Here is a 15,725-nt window from a genome sequence, read left to right as displayed (position 1 = left end):
TAATTAGGTCTAACATTTAATACATCTTAAGTGTTAGACCTAATTTCCACTTCACTTTGCACCAGTGGAAACAAACCACTTGTGTCGCGAGTTAGCCAAGTGGAAATTGGGTTTAAAAGTTAGAAGAATCTCATTGTTTTGAGGGCTAATGACATTCATAGAGTGGGCAGGGCGGCTACCGTGCGCCTGCGCCTGTCGGAACTTGTCACTGGGTAATTACCATTCCGGACCAGTTACTTAAATGTGGGTCGTGTTTGTTAACAGACAATAGATAAATGGAAGAGGCAAGAGGTTTTCGATTTCAATCAGACAGTTAACAACACCTGTAATAACTTATATATCTCAGTTATTAAGATGGTTTTCTTCCATTAAATTAACACTACTCGTAAATTTAAAATGTTATTTTTACTAAATAATTCAATATCGGCTTTATTGCTATTGTAAATTGTTTGTAATACTTATATTGTAATTGTTAATTGTATTAAATATAAAATAGGTTAAGTTTGTGTAATAGTTTTCTATGAATAAATGATTTTTTTTTTAATTTTACGCTGTAATAAATGCGTGTACAGAGATTAAAATAAAAATATTAGAAACTACCACATCTAGTTTTCTAAATCCTTGGTAAACAAAAGCAGCCTTTGTCTCCCGATGGCAAACTTCTAGTCATTTGTTTCTCGTTCCTGACAAATCATATTCACGCCTCCTGGAAATAATACGAACACAGTTTTATGCTAACTTTCATCAACCTGCGTTGTTCCTCGGAGAGGACGGAGGAGACACTATATACGTAGAGTGTGAGACGTGCGGCTGGTCTCCGTACATTCTTAGTTGAGCTACGGCGTACGAAGGGTTTTGAGGTTTTGTTTGTCGTGCGAAAGCAAAGGAATAAGTTGCCAGCGTCAGTGTTCCCGTCCCATAACGTGGGTGCTTTCAAGAGCATGTTGAATCGATACTTACAGACCTAGAGTGTACCATCCTTTTACCGTGTCTTAACTTAGTACAGTTTAGCAGGAAACGTGGCCAAGCGCTGATTTATGATTAAAAAGTATGCACTGCTCCTCCATACATCTCTGTCATCCGTTATCTGAATTTCCTTATTAAGCATATTCTTCCACACAATCATGTGGCTAGAAAAGTATAGATTACTTCCAGTCTTTCTCTACTTTTCTAGCCACATTGAAACTTAATGTTTTCTTGTTTATGTGATCTTCTCTCCTACTATCTTTTGTTTGTTGATCGGCTATTGTTTTTTATGGATACAATGTGTGATTAAAAATTCATTTTTTTTTTCTTTCTGAAGCGTCAATTAGGTTTAGTAGTTAGGCGTTTTTAAACTAATTAATAGTTAAAAATTCCGTTCAATATTTTAAGGCAATGTTACTGTCGTGGACTAACGTAAGTAAAATTGAAAGCATTGTATGCAAGTAGCGTATAGTAGGCTCGTAAAGGATGTTTTGGGCGTTGTTTTGGTTTGCTTTGACAGTCTTAAATTTCAAGTAGCACGTTATTTCAGTCTATTGAATTTATAATTGTGTAACACTTGTTTGAACATTGATTTTTAGTAATGATTTGCATATGAAGTATTTACAATATTTCGAGATTATATAGCGCTGCTTTTAAGATATTTAGACACAAGTAATATTTTATAAGATTAATACAAAATTAACATAATTCGTCTGTTAACGTTAATAAAAGTCCTCGCAATGACAATAAAATCACTCAATAGGTGACCGTGATTATCTATGCTAGATATAGAGGCTGCTAGCTTTAATATGGTCTTATTCTAAATATTCTTATGTCTAAATTACATTTCTCCATTCTCTTGTGGGCTGTTTTACTTCCCCTGACGACACCAATGGTTTTTTTTTTATAAAGTTATTATAACGTTACTCTTGTTACTTCTTAACGTGTCGACTGAGGTCTGACTCTCGTGTGCAGATATAATGAAACAATAAATGACGATCGTCGGCCAACCGTCGCACAGTACGTGATCTACAATAAACTGACTCCGATATATTCGGTATGCGACGTTTATAGTACCACCATATTTTATACTAGACTATTTTTAATACGCGAAATCTTGATGTTTATTGCTTACTAGCTGTTCCCGTGCGACTTCATCCGCATATAATTATGAAAATTTTATTTTATTATTTACATGTGTCAAATTATCAATTGCAAATGTCAAAATGACATGACGATGACAAACCATGGTAACCTTGCTTCCTTAATGTTGGCAGCAATTTATGGTCCCTTTTCAAAATTAGGGTTTTTTTCCAAAATATTTACCCCTAAGTTTGATGGCGGGAAAATATATAGCCTAAAGCGTGACGTAACTGTAGGGCTTTTTATTAAAAGAGGAATTTTTCAAAAATATGCTGTAGTTGCTGACATCTTAGGCAACAAAGAAGTGTGTGTTTACGCTTTATTATAATAGTAGGGGTAAATAAAGAAAAAAATTAGCATCAATGATACGTCAATATTGTAAATTTATTGTGGAGTATAAATTAGAAAAAATATGTTTCTTTCATAACGTTGCTTGAAGTATAGATGTTTATAACTGATCTGATTTCTTTTCGCTCTACAATAATTGTACTGGGAACACATGAATCGTAGTCGATAAAGGGAAATAAAGTTTGTTCGTTTATTGCAATCATTACATGTAAAAGATTATTAGAGATTTAGGTAAGTGTGAACGTCTCCTTAGAATTGTAAAGTGCGGTCAGCCGAGCAATGTACGCGAGCGCGTGCCGGGACTACCAACTGCGGTCGAACCGCGCGCCCGCCGCGCCCGCCGCGCACGAGCTATACCGATACCGATATGAATTCAAATCGGATTAACTATACTTGTACACTGCACCACAAAACACACTAACTATAAAACACACAAATACATCATCAACTTTGAGGCACAAAGAATAGAGTTCAATTTTCTGTGCAGTTTTTGTTGTAATGGTTTATAATGTTATGCGCACTGTATTACGTTTTTATGGGTGATTTAATATGGCGTCGGTTATCGTGGCTAATAAGTTTACTGTCGCGTTTCGACAGTTATGTGCTCTTCGAAATTTGAATTGGATTGTTTTCGGTATTGCCATGAAATGGACGAATTCATTTTGTATACTTAAGATTCCTTTGCTGTACAAGACATTATAAAGCTCACCGTTTATTGTTTTTATTTATGCATTTGATGGGACAATTCCTTCTTGTAAACGTTGACTTCTGTTATGGAATTATCAATAAATATGGTTAAAGTTTACATGCGTTTGTAGTCATATTATTAAAATAATATATGCATTAAAAAATCATTAACTTTGGACGTTAGCTGGCTTAAATAATATAGACAAATGTTATAATAGTTTTTTTTCATCGCCATAGTTATTTCGTTATAAGTTGTTGCTCGCGACTTCGCCCGCGTGAAAGTAAAAAAATGTAGCCTATGTTACTCACAGATAAATTACATTTCTAACGGTGAAAGAATTTTTAAAATTGGCTCAGTAGTTTTTGATTTATTTCAATACATACAAAAATACAAATCTTTTCTCTTTATAATATTAGTATAAATAAAAAAGTACCCAAAATAGGTATAAAATTAAACAAATAAGTTATATTCAAGTCACATTTATTACTAACTTAGAATTAATACATAAACTTTAGTCAATAATGTATACATTAGTGAAGTTATAAATCTATACAAAGCTTTCAAGCCATTCACAGGTGCAATAACTTGCAATAACTTTTATGTAAAGCCTCACTAACTTACTATAAAGGATCTTTATTAAGGAATATGCCCACTCGCCTTTAATGAACTCTGCAATGTCACTCGCAAATTGTGTATTCCGGCGGTTTTTAATTTGCCTAAGCTAATAGTTAATGCAAATTGAAAACAGAATTCATTTTCAAAGTGACATTTCATTGATGATAATGATGCCATTGCTCGGATTTCCACGAATCGTTATTGGTCGCATAGTCAATGTCAACCAATGACATGCCAATTTTAGAGCGGGCGCACTTCTTTGACTAAACTATCGCACTACTTTTGTGCGATTGTCGATTGTTTCGCAGCCAATTCAACTGTTTAGTTGCACAAGTAAAAACCGAGTAGTGTGCGCACCTCCATATATGGTCGTAGGAATCAGAGCAAGACTAAACAGTTGTACGATAGTTTAGTTTCACGTATGGGAAAGCTCTTACAGTCGTGTAATATAACACGTCAATTTATAAATGAACAAATACGATATACAATGCAGTGAATCTTTAAGATTTGCCGGACTTTCAAACTGACAGCATACACGATTTGCCGGTGACATCTATTTCTAGCCAACATTCGTGTGGGTTTAGACTCAGACGTAATAAATATGGAATTAACTTAAAGCACTCAATTTTGAAGGTTTCGCGAAATTTTGCGATTAGTCATGAAACCTTGAAACAATAACGCCTTATGTCACTTTGTAATAGTGTTATACAAAATTACTATAGCTTGTGGCAAATATTATTAATTACTAGCTTCCGCCCGCGACTCCGTCCGCGTGGTATTAATCAAAACAAAAGAAAGTAGCCTATGTGTTCTTCCAGACTATCCTCTACATCTATGCCAAATTTCATCCAGATCCATTCAGCCATTTAGGCTACAAACTCTAACAAACATCCATCCATCTAAACTTTCGCATTTATAATATTAGTAAGATTTACCTCAAAAATATTAGAGCTTTAACAGCTGAAACTAAACTATCGCATAACTGTTTAGTCGCGCTTTAATTCCTATGTGCTTATAATGAGATGAGCACAATTTATTTTTAGATGTGCTAAACAGTTGATTTGGCGACGAACCAATGAACAATCGCACAACTGTTGTGCGATTATTTAGTCAAAGGAGTACCGCGCTCTTAGATTGGAAGGTATTTGACGTTAACCGTATTAGCGGCAACAAACTCTTGGTTAATATTCCTTACTTACTATAGAACTTATTATGTTAATAACAGACTTTATTTGTAAAATCATTGTACCCCTATTGCAAATCAATAATTTGGACAGTGGTAGAGCCCACTTTAACATCTTCACGAATGAGACGGCTCGCCCGGTGTAATACCACGACTACACAGACGACAGGCGTTAAGTGGGAGCAAATCTGCGCTTAAACATACGTCAACACTTCGATAATCCAAACTAAAGCTAATGTATTATAAGACTATGGGAACTTATTCTCTGAACTTACATAAATAACAAGGACTGTGTAATTAAAGCACGCGCCCAGTAGCAAGTTTGGTATTTTCGTTATGCAACAACCATTCGAATCTAGCTCAGCCCCTTATTCAAATTACCACAAAGTTTCATAACAATGTGCACGCGCGTGACAACAAACGAAACACGCATTCTAATCGACAAACCTAATGGATAGGAAACTGAGAAGTGTATCCCGAATACCTCTGGTATGAGCGCTATGTCACCAGTCTGAGCAGAATCTTTAAATTCACATTTCGTATTAGACCCGCGTCCAAGTTACAAGCGATCTTAGATAACGTATCGACATATTTAATGTACATTTATATACAAGACGTATGATGTACCTTTAGACTGAATAATTGCTAAATAAAGGAAATTATATTTTCAAGCAAATTACGTGGTAATTTGACACTTTAAAAGTTAAAAAAAAAAGGTTTTAATGCAATTTACATGACCATCACTTAAATAAGAGTTCATTGTGATCTGGTAACATTTTTCTCTTAAAATACTGAAAAAATCCTCTTTAAATAAAAATGAATTTGTCAAAATTATGATTGAACTCCGGGAACGTAAATTATTGTAGCTGACGTGGTCATTTGAAAATTATACTAATATTCTGAATGCGAACGTTTAGATCGATGGATGTTTGTTAGATTTTGAAGCCTTAATTACTGAACGGATTTATGGTAGATGAAATTTGGTACAGATGTCGAGGATAGTCTGAAAGAACACATAGGCTACTTACTTTTGTTTTTTAATTCTACGCGGAAGTCTCGGACGAAAGCTACTACTTGCATAGTTATATTAATAATTAATTTCGAGGGTAAATCTCTAACAAATAATAATGGCCATGATTCCGTTACCGTCATATATTAAGGCACACGTCGAGACAGACAGACTGACGGTCGACAAATCAATCGCGCACGTGCCGCGGGTGTGACAGGTATGCGCGGGCGCAAGGAATGTCGATCGATAAAGGTACCTCATGAGCGCACGACCCGTTTACATTTGCCATCCAACTTGTACCTCTCCAAATGAATTTATCACTTGGCGTTGATCCATATCGATGCATCGACAGGTGCATGTCACCGTCTCCCTTCCGTGATCTAGAAATTTCCACCGTGCGCTGCTTTACAATGAAATGGACAATCTATACACATCTTATAAGATCTTATTCCAGATACATACTGACTGACAACTGTTTTAGTTACGCAAATACGTTGTCAGTGTAACTTAAATGTAACTTAAATGCTAACTTACTTTAAAGTCCTTTCACATTAAATGGCGTATAGTGTCTTTTTTAAGCTATAGTTGGATTATTAACACAATCTTTTTTTATTATTTGATTATACAACTCCCCTATCATGGAAGCTAGAGCTTGTAATATTCTTCATTTAATTCATTTGCAACTATGATTCTTACTTATCTTACTAATCTTAAAATAACTCATGCTCTCTGTTGTCTTCATTCCACACGAATAAAGTCGCGGGCGGAAAGTTAGTTTCACATAACACATTCATAGTTCTACTTCTAATGTTACTGTGAGTATTGGGAAATGTATTAAAATCCAAAATCAATCTAAACATTCGGATTAAAACTGGTGACGATACTTACTCAAAGTGGGTATTGTCCTCCGACATGATAGATCGCTAAATCACCTGTCTTGCACCATCGCCTAACAGTCGATCGCACTCACTTGACTAAACTATCGCACACTGTTTAGTCGCGATTTAATACCTATGAGCAGGTGTACTCGATTTCCGTGCGACTTCATCCGCATAAAATTATGAAATTATCAATTGCAAATGTCAAAATGACAACACGATGACAAAGCATGGCAACTTTGCTTCCTTGATGTTGGCAGCAACTTATGGTCTCTTTCCCACATTAGGGTTATAATCCAAAATATTTACCCCCTAAGTTTAATAGCGTGGAAATATATAGCCTAAAGCGTGACGTAAGTGTAAGGCTTTTTATTAATAAAAGATTTATTCAAAATTATGCTGTAATTGCTGACATCTTAGGCAACAAAGAAGTGTGTGTATATGCTTTATTATAATAGTATAGGTATAGATTAAACAGTCGACTTGGCTGCGAAACAATCGACAATCGCATAACAGTGCGATAGTTCAGTCAATGGTGTTCGCCCGCTCTCATTCGACATAAAAGATGTATTAATAAAATATAACTGTAAATTTCAATGTCCGTTATAAAATTAAACTTGATAATTAACATTATTAGAAATGTATTAAACAGTCGTTTTTTATAATCAAACGAATTTTTTACTATTGCCCGTCTATTCAATCAAATTAAAGATTCTATCATTATGGTTAATGTTTTCTATTATACAGCCGATTGGAAACGTTGATAGGTACAGTAATTATTAATTACAACTAAACTATTATAAATTCAAACATTTATTATAGTTAGAAGCGATCAAAGTTTGTTAGAGATTTATAACTTTAGCCGATTTTTTGAATATCCACCAAATTATTTTATTATGATTTTATTAACGTTATTAATAATATATTATTATTTTAACAGCAGGTGAGTTTTGTTTTAATGTCAAAGAGAACGCCTACAACAATTTTTAAATAATATAACTTGATAAAAGTCAATTGAAAAAACAATTAAAAAGGGCGGATAAAATCAACATTATATACCTAGTTTATATTTAAAAAAAATTACGTAAACACCACAATCATTTACCTAACAAATGGTTATCCGTCCGTTTTTCTGTCTGTTTTAAGAAAATAAGCTGATCTCAAATACATAAATTATACCTCCAACTTTTAATATAACCGAGGTTGTTGATTTATTTTACAAACAATAGCCGGTATCGGTAACCTAAAAATGTTCAATATACACCAGTTCACATTAAGCACTTTATCTGTACATCTCGGAGTGAGCAATTTGGCTATCGTGGGAATGTCGGCCGGCGCGGCGTTATCTACAATCTCATCTGATAGCGCTATCCGCCACCATCGCGCACGAGCGGCGCGTGTTCGCGACACTAGCGCCAAGCCTTTACCTTTAAATACGGCTGGTAATGCTAAACTGTAGCTAGGATATACATTTTTAAGAGATCACTTCTATCGAAATGTAACTTTTAGCATGAACACTAAAGTGTTAGTTAACCTAAATTGAATGGCTATAGTTTGTGTTCCTAGAATCGAGTGGTGGCTGAGATGACGGTTGATAGAGTTATTTGGAGGACGAAAGCCCGCCGGCCCTACAGAAGTAGGATAAGGTAGAGGAGATTATGAGTTTGTGCTCCTAGATGGTGTAAAAGGACTAACATATCTTGAGAGATATAACTAAAGATTTAATTCGTCAGGTATAGAAAAGCAAACAGCAAAAAGGAATTAATTCAAACATTTTCTGCCTAACAGAGTAGTCACGGCATAGCACAGGTTTCTGGATAGTGTAGTGGCGGCTCCAAAAGACAACGCTACAACGAGCGATACAGCACACACGCATCAGCTAACTAGAGGCTAATGTGTCACCCAAAATAATAGATAAATACGATCGTCATATTAGGTTCTTGGTACTTCGAACGAAAGCGCTAAAACCTAACGCTAAGGTAGTCTAAACATTAAACATGTTTACAAACTAATTTAAATACTCGTGCTTAAAATTCTTACGGAAACGTAACCTAGCTTTTAAGGCATTCTCGGACTAGATTTAAATAATCAAGATAAAAGCCTTTAAATACTTTAGTATATAAATTTTACCTTTAAGTTCTAGTATTTTGTAACAAATCTATTCACGAAACAATAAAACCGTTTGTATGATTAATAAAATTTTATAAGCATCACAATTAAGACCGGATATGACGACAATAAAAGGTGCAATACTTAGAAGAAGGGTTAATGAGAATGAATTTGATGTAGGCGTGAAAGCCGACCTCATCTTAATTTGACACAACAAACACGAACAAAGGAATCACATATCAACAGATCGTACCAAACAAAACCCTAAACTAATTACGGAGATATTAAGCGTTGCGGAGAGAGCACGACTAATCGGGATCACGCTCAATCGATATAAAATCAATAAAATCTATTCACTCAATGAAAAAAAAAGTTTGAAGAGTCGGCGCGTTTGATGTCAGACGCTTTCGGCGCTCTTTGATGTCCTAATAATGCGACCAAATTAAGTCAAAAGCGCTAAATGTGTGACGAATTGAGATATCAAAGTATTTCTTTAGTTTGACGGCTGAGATTGCGATGCGCTTTATACAGGATGATTCATTCATCGGAAATCGCTAACGGTTCTACAATGTTAAAATTAATTGTGCTAGAATTTCGTGATTGAGTTTTGCGGTTTATATTTTTAATCAAGGGCATGATGCAAACGTGCTGAAATAAACATTAATTACAATACTTTTGCAATTATTAAGACAATAAAATTTTAAATAAGCACACTTGATATTTAATAGCGGAAGTCCGTATGTATTTTTTAGTAAATGTTATTTTTCATAATGCAATCTTTGTTTTCTATCTTAATAAAGGCGTAAAAACAATGCTTACTTTGTTCTTAATAAATTCTAAGGAGAATTTGAATCACTAATTTTGTATAACCCTTTAGTTGTATATTTGAGTTTTCATACATCCTCTATAGGCATCATTGCATGCTAAAATTACATTATTACGATAGTTTTTGATGAGTTACGTCACCTTGTTGATCCTTGCAATGTAGTCTCTCGTATTAAATGCTTTGATATTCTAAGAAAAGTTCAAGTGTTAGTTTATTCGCTATTAATTTTAATACATTTCTGCTTATATGTACATGCAGTTAGTTTTAATTTTAATTCAACAATAGGGCGAAAATATAAGCCAGTTAATAATTAAATTATGTATTACTCTTTTTATGTATTCATCCAACTTATTCGATACATATTACAATTTAGATGGATAGATGTTTGTTAGAGTTTGTAGCGTAAACTGCTGAACGGATCTCCGTGAAATTTGGCATAGTTGTAGAGTATAGTCTGACAAAACACATAGGTTACTTACTTTAATAATTTATACGCGGACAGAGTCGCAAGCGAAAGCTAGTAAAGAATAAATTCGTTATAAGATGGCAGATGCCTAGATTTCTGATTCATTGCGAACCTATTTATAAACTGTTTTAATGTTACTTAAACAAAGATATTATCTAAAGCCACAAAACTTTGTAATCTTCGTTGTAACTTAATGATCACTTAAATATGGCTATTGCATGTAAAGGTTGAAAGGTCAACGTATATTTCTATGTCATTTTGCTGGTTATGTCATTTGACGAGGCAGCCGTGGTGTGATTTATTAAATTGACGGTAATGTCCGATGTATCTAGAACACACTAACTACTGGTCATCTTGTAGAATAGAATATAACAAAACTCAAGGTTTGTAAATTGCACACCTGTTTTATACAAAACTAGCTATTCTCGTGCGACTTCATCCGCATAAAATTGTGAAAATATTAATTTTATTGTTTACATGTGTCAAAATCTCAATTGCAGATGTCAAATGACATGACATGACAAACCTTAGCAATCTTGCTTTCTTGATGTTGGCAGCAACTTATTGACTCTTTCCCACAATAGGATTTTTATCAAAAATCATTATCCTTAAGTTTAATGGCGTCAATATATAGCCTAAAGCGTGATGTAAGCGTAGGGTTTTTTTTTACTAAAAGAATTATTCATAAATATACTGTAATTGCTGACATCTTAGGCAACAAAGAAGTGTGTGTTTACGCTTTATTATAATGGTATAGATAGATTTATCTGTGGTCTAACTTCGATGTAATAACCACTACTTATTGGTTAAAATTTATCATAAGTGATTTATTGTTTAAAAATAGCATATTAACTAATAAATATTAAAGCAACAAATAATTGCGACATCCATTATCTTTAGATCAAAAGGTGAATAATTGTTTCTCAATCGTACAAAGGTTTAGAGTGTTCACGTTTAGGAATAAGGCTTGAACATGTAACGCTTCTAATGAGAGGCGTGTCAATTTGCCTGCGCGCTTGTCGGCCGTCCGGCTTCCGTGCGCATGCGTGTGTCGCCATCTGTCGCCGCATCTACAACTCGCCTATTAAAATACTAGAAATATTCCCAAAGCATAACGGTATTATTAAACCATTTTATACTGTAAGGCAGGTGGATTGTTTGTATGCTGGCGAGTGTAGATCGTATCAAAGGACTTATTTCTTTAGTTATTAGGACTTCAGATGTCAATAAATGTTAGTTTACGTATTGCAGGATATTTTGTTGGTAAATGTTTTTTTTTTTTAATGTAATACAATTATGTTTGTACCTGTGTTACAGTTCCTAATTTTTTTTAATAACATTCTTCTAAACCATGCGTATTTTCTTTATTTTTTTTTCTAAATCATATTTCCATTTAGTCCAAACATGTAGCTTTTATTCTATTATCATTCTCATTATCGTCGATCGTTTATAAATTGATGACGTATTTAATCTCTTACCTTTTCCAAGTAACACTTTCTTAGTCAATATGTCAGTGATGCGCTTTGAACTTTAACACGGGCCGGTCTCGGTTGGCGAGCGCTGAGCGTGGCGACATTACTCACGTCTCAACGCCATCTGTTGGCGGGGACGGTGTGTCGCAACTAGTTTCGCTACGACTTGTAGATAAATCAAATGATTGTAATAAACCCCCAATGATTTCAAATACATTAATAAATATCATTTATTTTTATCTTAGTGTCCTTTTCGATAATACTTTAGATTTTTTATAGGTGACATGAATCTTATTACTTTTAGTGACAAGATTTGGTCTAAGGACCTAAAACTTGCAACTATCAAGTATTCTAACAAGATGTTACTTCTTAAAAATACAAATCTTTTCTTGACTTCGTAAACTTGGCTTCGTAAACTGTTGTAAACCAAAAAAATGCTCAAAAAAGCAATCTTTTAGTAAGACCCGTCATACACGCTGTATTATATTGTTAAAACTTTAAGTATGAAATTATGATAAATAGTTAACATTGATTGGTGGGCATTATCGCGTGTCTGCGTCGGACACGGCGTTACATCTCGTAATCGTAAGCATCACTATAATAATGATCAATGATCGCCTCTAAACGGAAAAATGCCAAATATTCCATACATCACCCATGCTTTGAATATTGACAGGCGGACAGTGTTTCGATACCACAGACCTAACAACTGATAGAAGTGATAGAATTATTTTTTTTTTTTAAGTATTTAGTTTTATCGCGTTTAATGTATAAAAAGACCCTATTAGTCCTTCCTGTTTATCCTTCATATCTCTTTTCTAAGCTTAAATGAAACAGAAACAAAATACATTAAGATATAAATCACTTGCTATTCCCGTGCGACTTCATCAGCATGATTAAGCATTTCACACACTTTTTCCAAATTTTCCACTCCCTAAATTAATTGGCGTGAAAATATATAGCCCAGAGCGACTCGTAAGTGTAAGGCAATTCGTTAAAGAGAGAATTAACTAAAAATATGTTGTGATTGCTAACATCCTACGCCTCAAAGTAGTGCGTGTTTACGCTTTATTATATAACTATAGACAAAGACGTGTCTATTGGGTTCATAACTCTTCTATCAAAGTACATAAGGTCAAGTTAAAAAATGGATTGGCGATGTAACAGAGAGCATATTTGATTACTATTTGTAACGTTTATATTAATCCAATTGAACATTAGAGGCACGGATGTGATTGACGTGCCGTGTAACGAGTCTATTTTGTGGATAGCGTCAGAGGTGACCTGACGAAACTGAGCGGATGATTTAATGGAGTCCTATGAATGTATTACTATTAAAGAAATAACTTTGAAGTTCTCAATAGGTTCTTCAACTGGATAATATTAGACACAAATGTATAAGGAAGTTACGGACTCCCTAAATTATGATATGAGTGTGGTGGGGTAAATTGGTAGAAGGCCAAGAAAGATATTGGTTGCGTGTAAGATGGCATTACAAAGGTAGTGACCGATTTGACGGATGAGATGATGACATTTGTGGGAAAACTATAAACAGACTAACACCAGAATTTTATATTTACGTTACTTTTGTCGAGGAGTTGATATCACATGATTTTCAGACAACTTCTTTACTTGTTTAAGATAATAAGATAAAACGTTTTGAATACTCAAAGAAAGTCAATTCTCAACAACAAACAGACGCACAGACAGTCAGGAAGTGAAGATTAAATGTCACATTACAATAATGTGCACAAAACAACCGTATAACTCATTCATAAACATAATCCTTTACTGGGTAAATAAACCGTTCCAGTTTTTTATGCTAGTCCTTATCGCATTGTAATAAGGGTGAATATTGCAGTTTATTGTTAGGGCGTTCTCCCGGTATTCACATGAGACATCTCAATGACAAGTAAACGCTACTCATTCTTATGACAGATTATGGGATATTTATGACTCATTATGTTTTTTCTTTTTGGATCAGCATGGGGCACGGGTGCGGACCGACTGGAGATTTAATTTGAATATACTATGATGTACAGAGTGTTCAAAAATGAATTCTAAGATAGTAGTTAAATTCTCTTTCAAACTCAAAAACCTCTAAGTTCCTTTTAACTTTATTTTTAAAGCAAACCACATCATCATCACCAGCTCAATATACGTCTCCACTGAGATTCCCGGAAGCCCCTAAGTTAGGGTGACTAGGCCATAGTCAACCAAGTTGGCTAAATGAGTGTTAGTTGACTTTTGAGTTTATTTCGAAATTATATCACATAGAAGAATTGTTTTCGATATGCAATTTGTTGAACTAACTACAAGGAGAGTTATTATAATGATTGCACTGAAACTATTGTCTACAGATACTTCTCAGTCTCTAAAGTCTCAGTAAAAATCAACGGGATATGATCCATGCATACTTATGATTGTTAGAAGGTATTTAACATAAGGTAATTTTACTATTATGGCTCCCCCTGTATATCTAGTTCGGATCTAAAAATTAAGAATTCGGCAGAGACAATACCCGTCGAGCTTCTAAGAAACATAATGTTTTGACTTCACAGACCACAATTTTTTTCTCAATGCTTGTCTAGCCGGTTCTAGTCCTTTGTTCCGGTGATTACGGCGAGCAGAGCCGCGGGGCGCGTGTAGTTCTGACTTTTGTTTGTATTATTACTGATTGTTATGGTGTGAAATTTAAATTTCGATCGACGTTCTTTTTTTTGGAATGGACAAACAATTGACAATCTACTTTTTGGTTCATAATTTTTTATTAAAGGTATTTCACTGTTTTTTTTTAAAACCAAATGTATTTAGGGTCATTTCAATTGCAGTAATTTAACAAATAATGTAACAAGTATCAAATTACAGCTCTTATATTACCGGAGTTCTATTTGAGGTTAAAACTATGTGAGGGTCTATCACGAAAATTTGCCTCTGATACTAAAAATATTTTCCTCAATGCGTGCATGTGGGCGCTGTGCTTATATAATAAAGCAAATGTCATGTAAATATTGTTAAAAATTTTGTGATAGACCCTCTGCTCAAAAATTTCCGTCAATGCTATTGTACGTGTGCGCAGTGCTTCTATCGTTAAACGAATGTCATAGAAATTTTATTGAAATTTCGTGACAGATCCTATACTCAAAAAACACTCAAAGAAATTGTACAACATGTTTTATTATAATCATTAGTAGCCATTCATAACTTATTGGAAATTAACCATCCACTAATAATAGTAAAGTTACAATAAGTTACTTACATTCAATAGTTAACTTGTTAGTGATCATGACTTTGAGTAATATAAATAACTGAAAACGAAAGTTTAAAATCACATTATTACTCGTTACATAAAAATCAAAAAGATTTTAATAATAAGGTAATAAATTAAAAACTTACGCGTCGCTACACTTTGATTTTCACCATTATCAATTGCTCGTATCTTATTAAATAAGAGAGTTATTACTAATGATGTTTCTTATTTAATAATACATGAGCTAATACATTAAAATGTAATAAATACATTGAAAGCAAGTATGTTACAAAACGAATCTATAAATGAAAGAAAGTAGATATAAAGAAAAAAAAGAAAGGAAGAAAGGAAGAAAGAAAGAGAGAAGGAAAGAAAGAAAGAAAGAAAGAAAGAAAGAAAGAAAGAAAGAAAGAAAGAAAGAAAAAAAAATACAGTTTATTCAAAAAAAAAAGGAATTCTTTCGGCATGTGCTGTGTACACCGCAGCGCCGGTTTTCAATAATTCCTAAAAACAGAACACGCAGTTTTACAGAATAGTAGAAGAAAAAAAAACATGTAATTACTTAATGTTACACTCGGTCACTACTAGAAATGGTCATTCTCCTTTTAATTGATAGTTAATTAATGCCATAATGTGCAAAATCAGGCGTTTAAATTTTATCTCGAAGTCCTAATGAGCGTCCCATCGATAGCAGAAAGGGCCAAAGGTTGTAAGTCAAGCGCGCGGGATGTAAAAGACCCCTCACATGCGGAAACTGTCTATTCGGATATGT

The sequence above is a fragment of the Papilio polytes genome, unplaced genomic scaffold (genome assembly GCF_000836215.1).
Source record: "Papilio polytes unplaced genomic scaffold, Ppol_1.0 DF824058.1, whole genome shotgun sequence".
Lineage (NCBI taxonomy): Eukaryota > Metazoa > Arthropoda > Insecta > Lepidoptera > Papilionidae > Papilio > Papilio polytes.
This window is presented reverse-complemented; position numbering follows the sequence as displayed.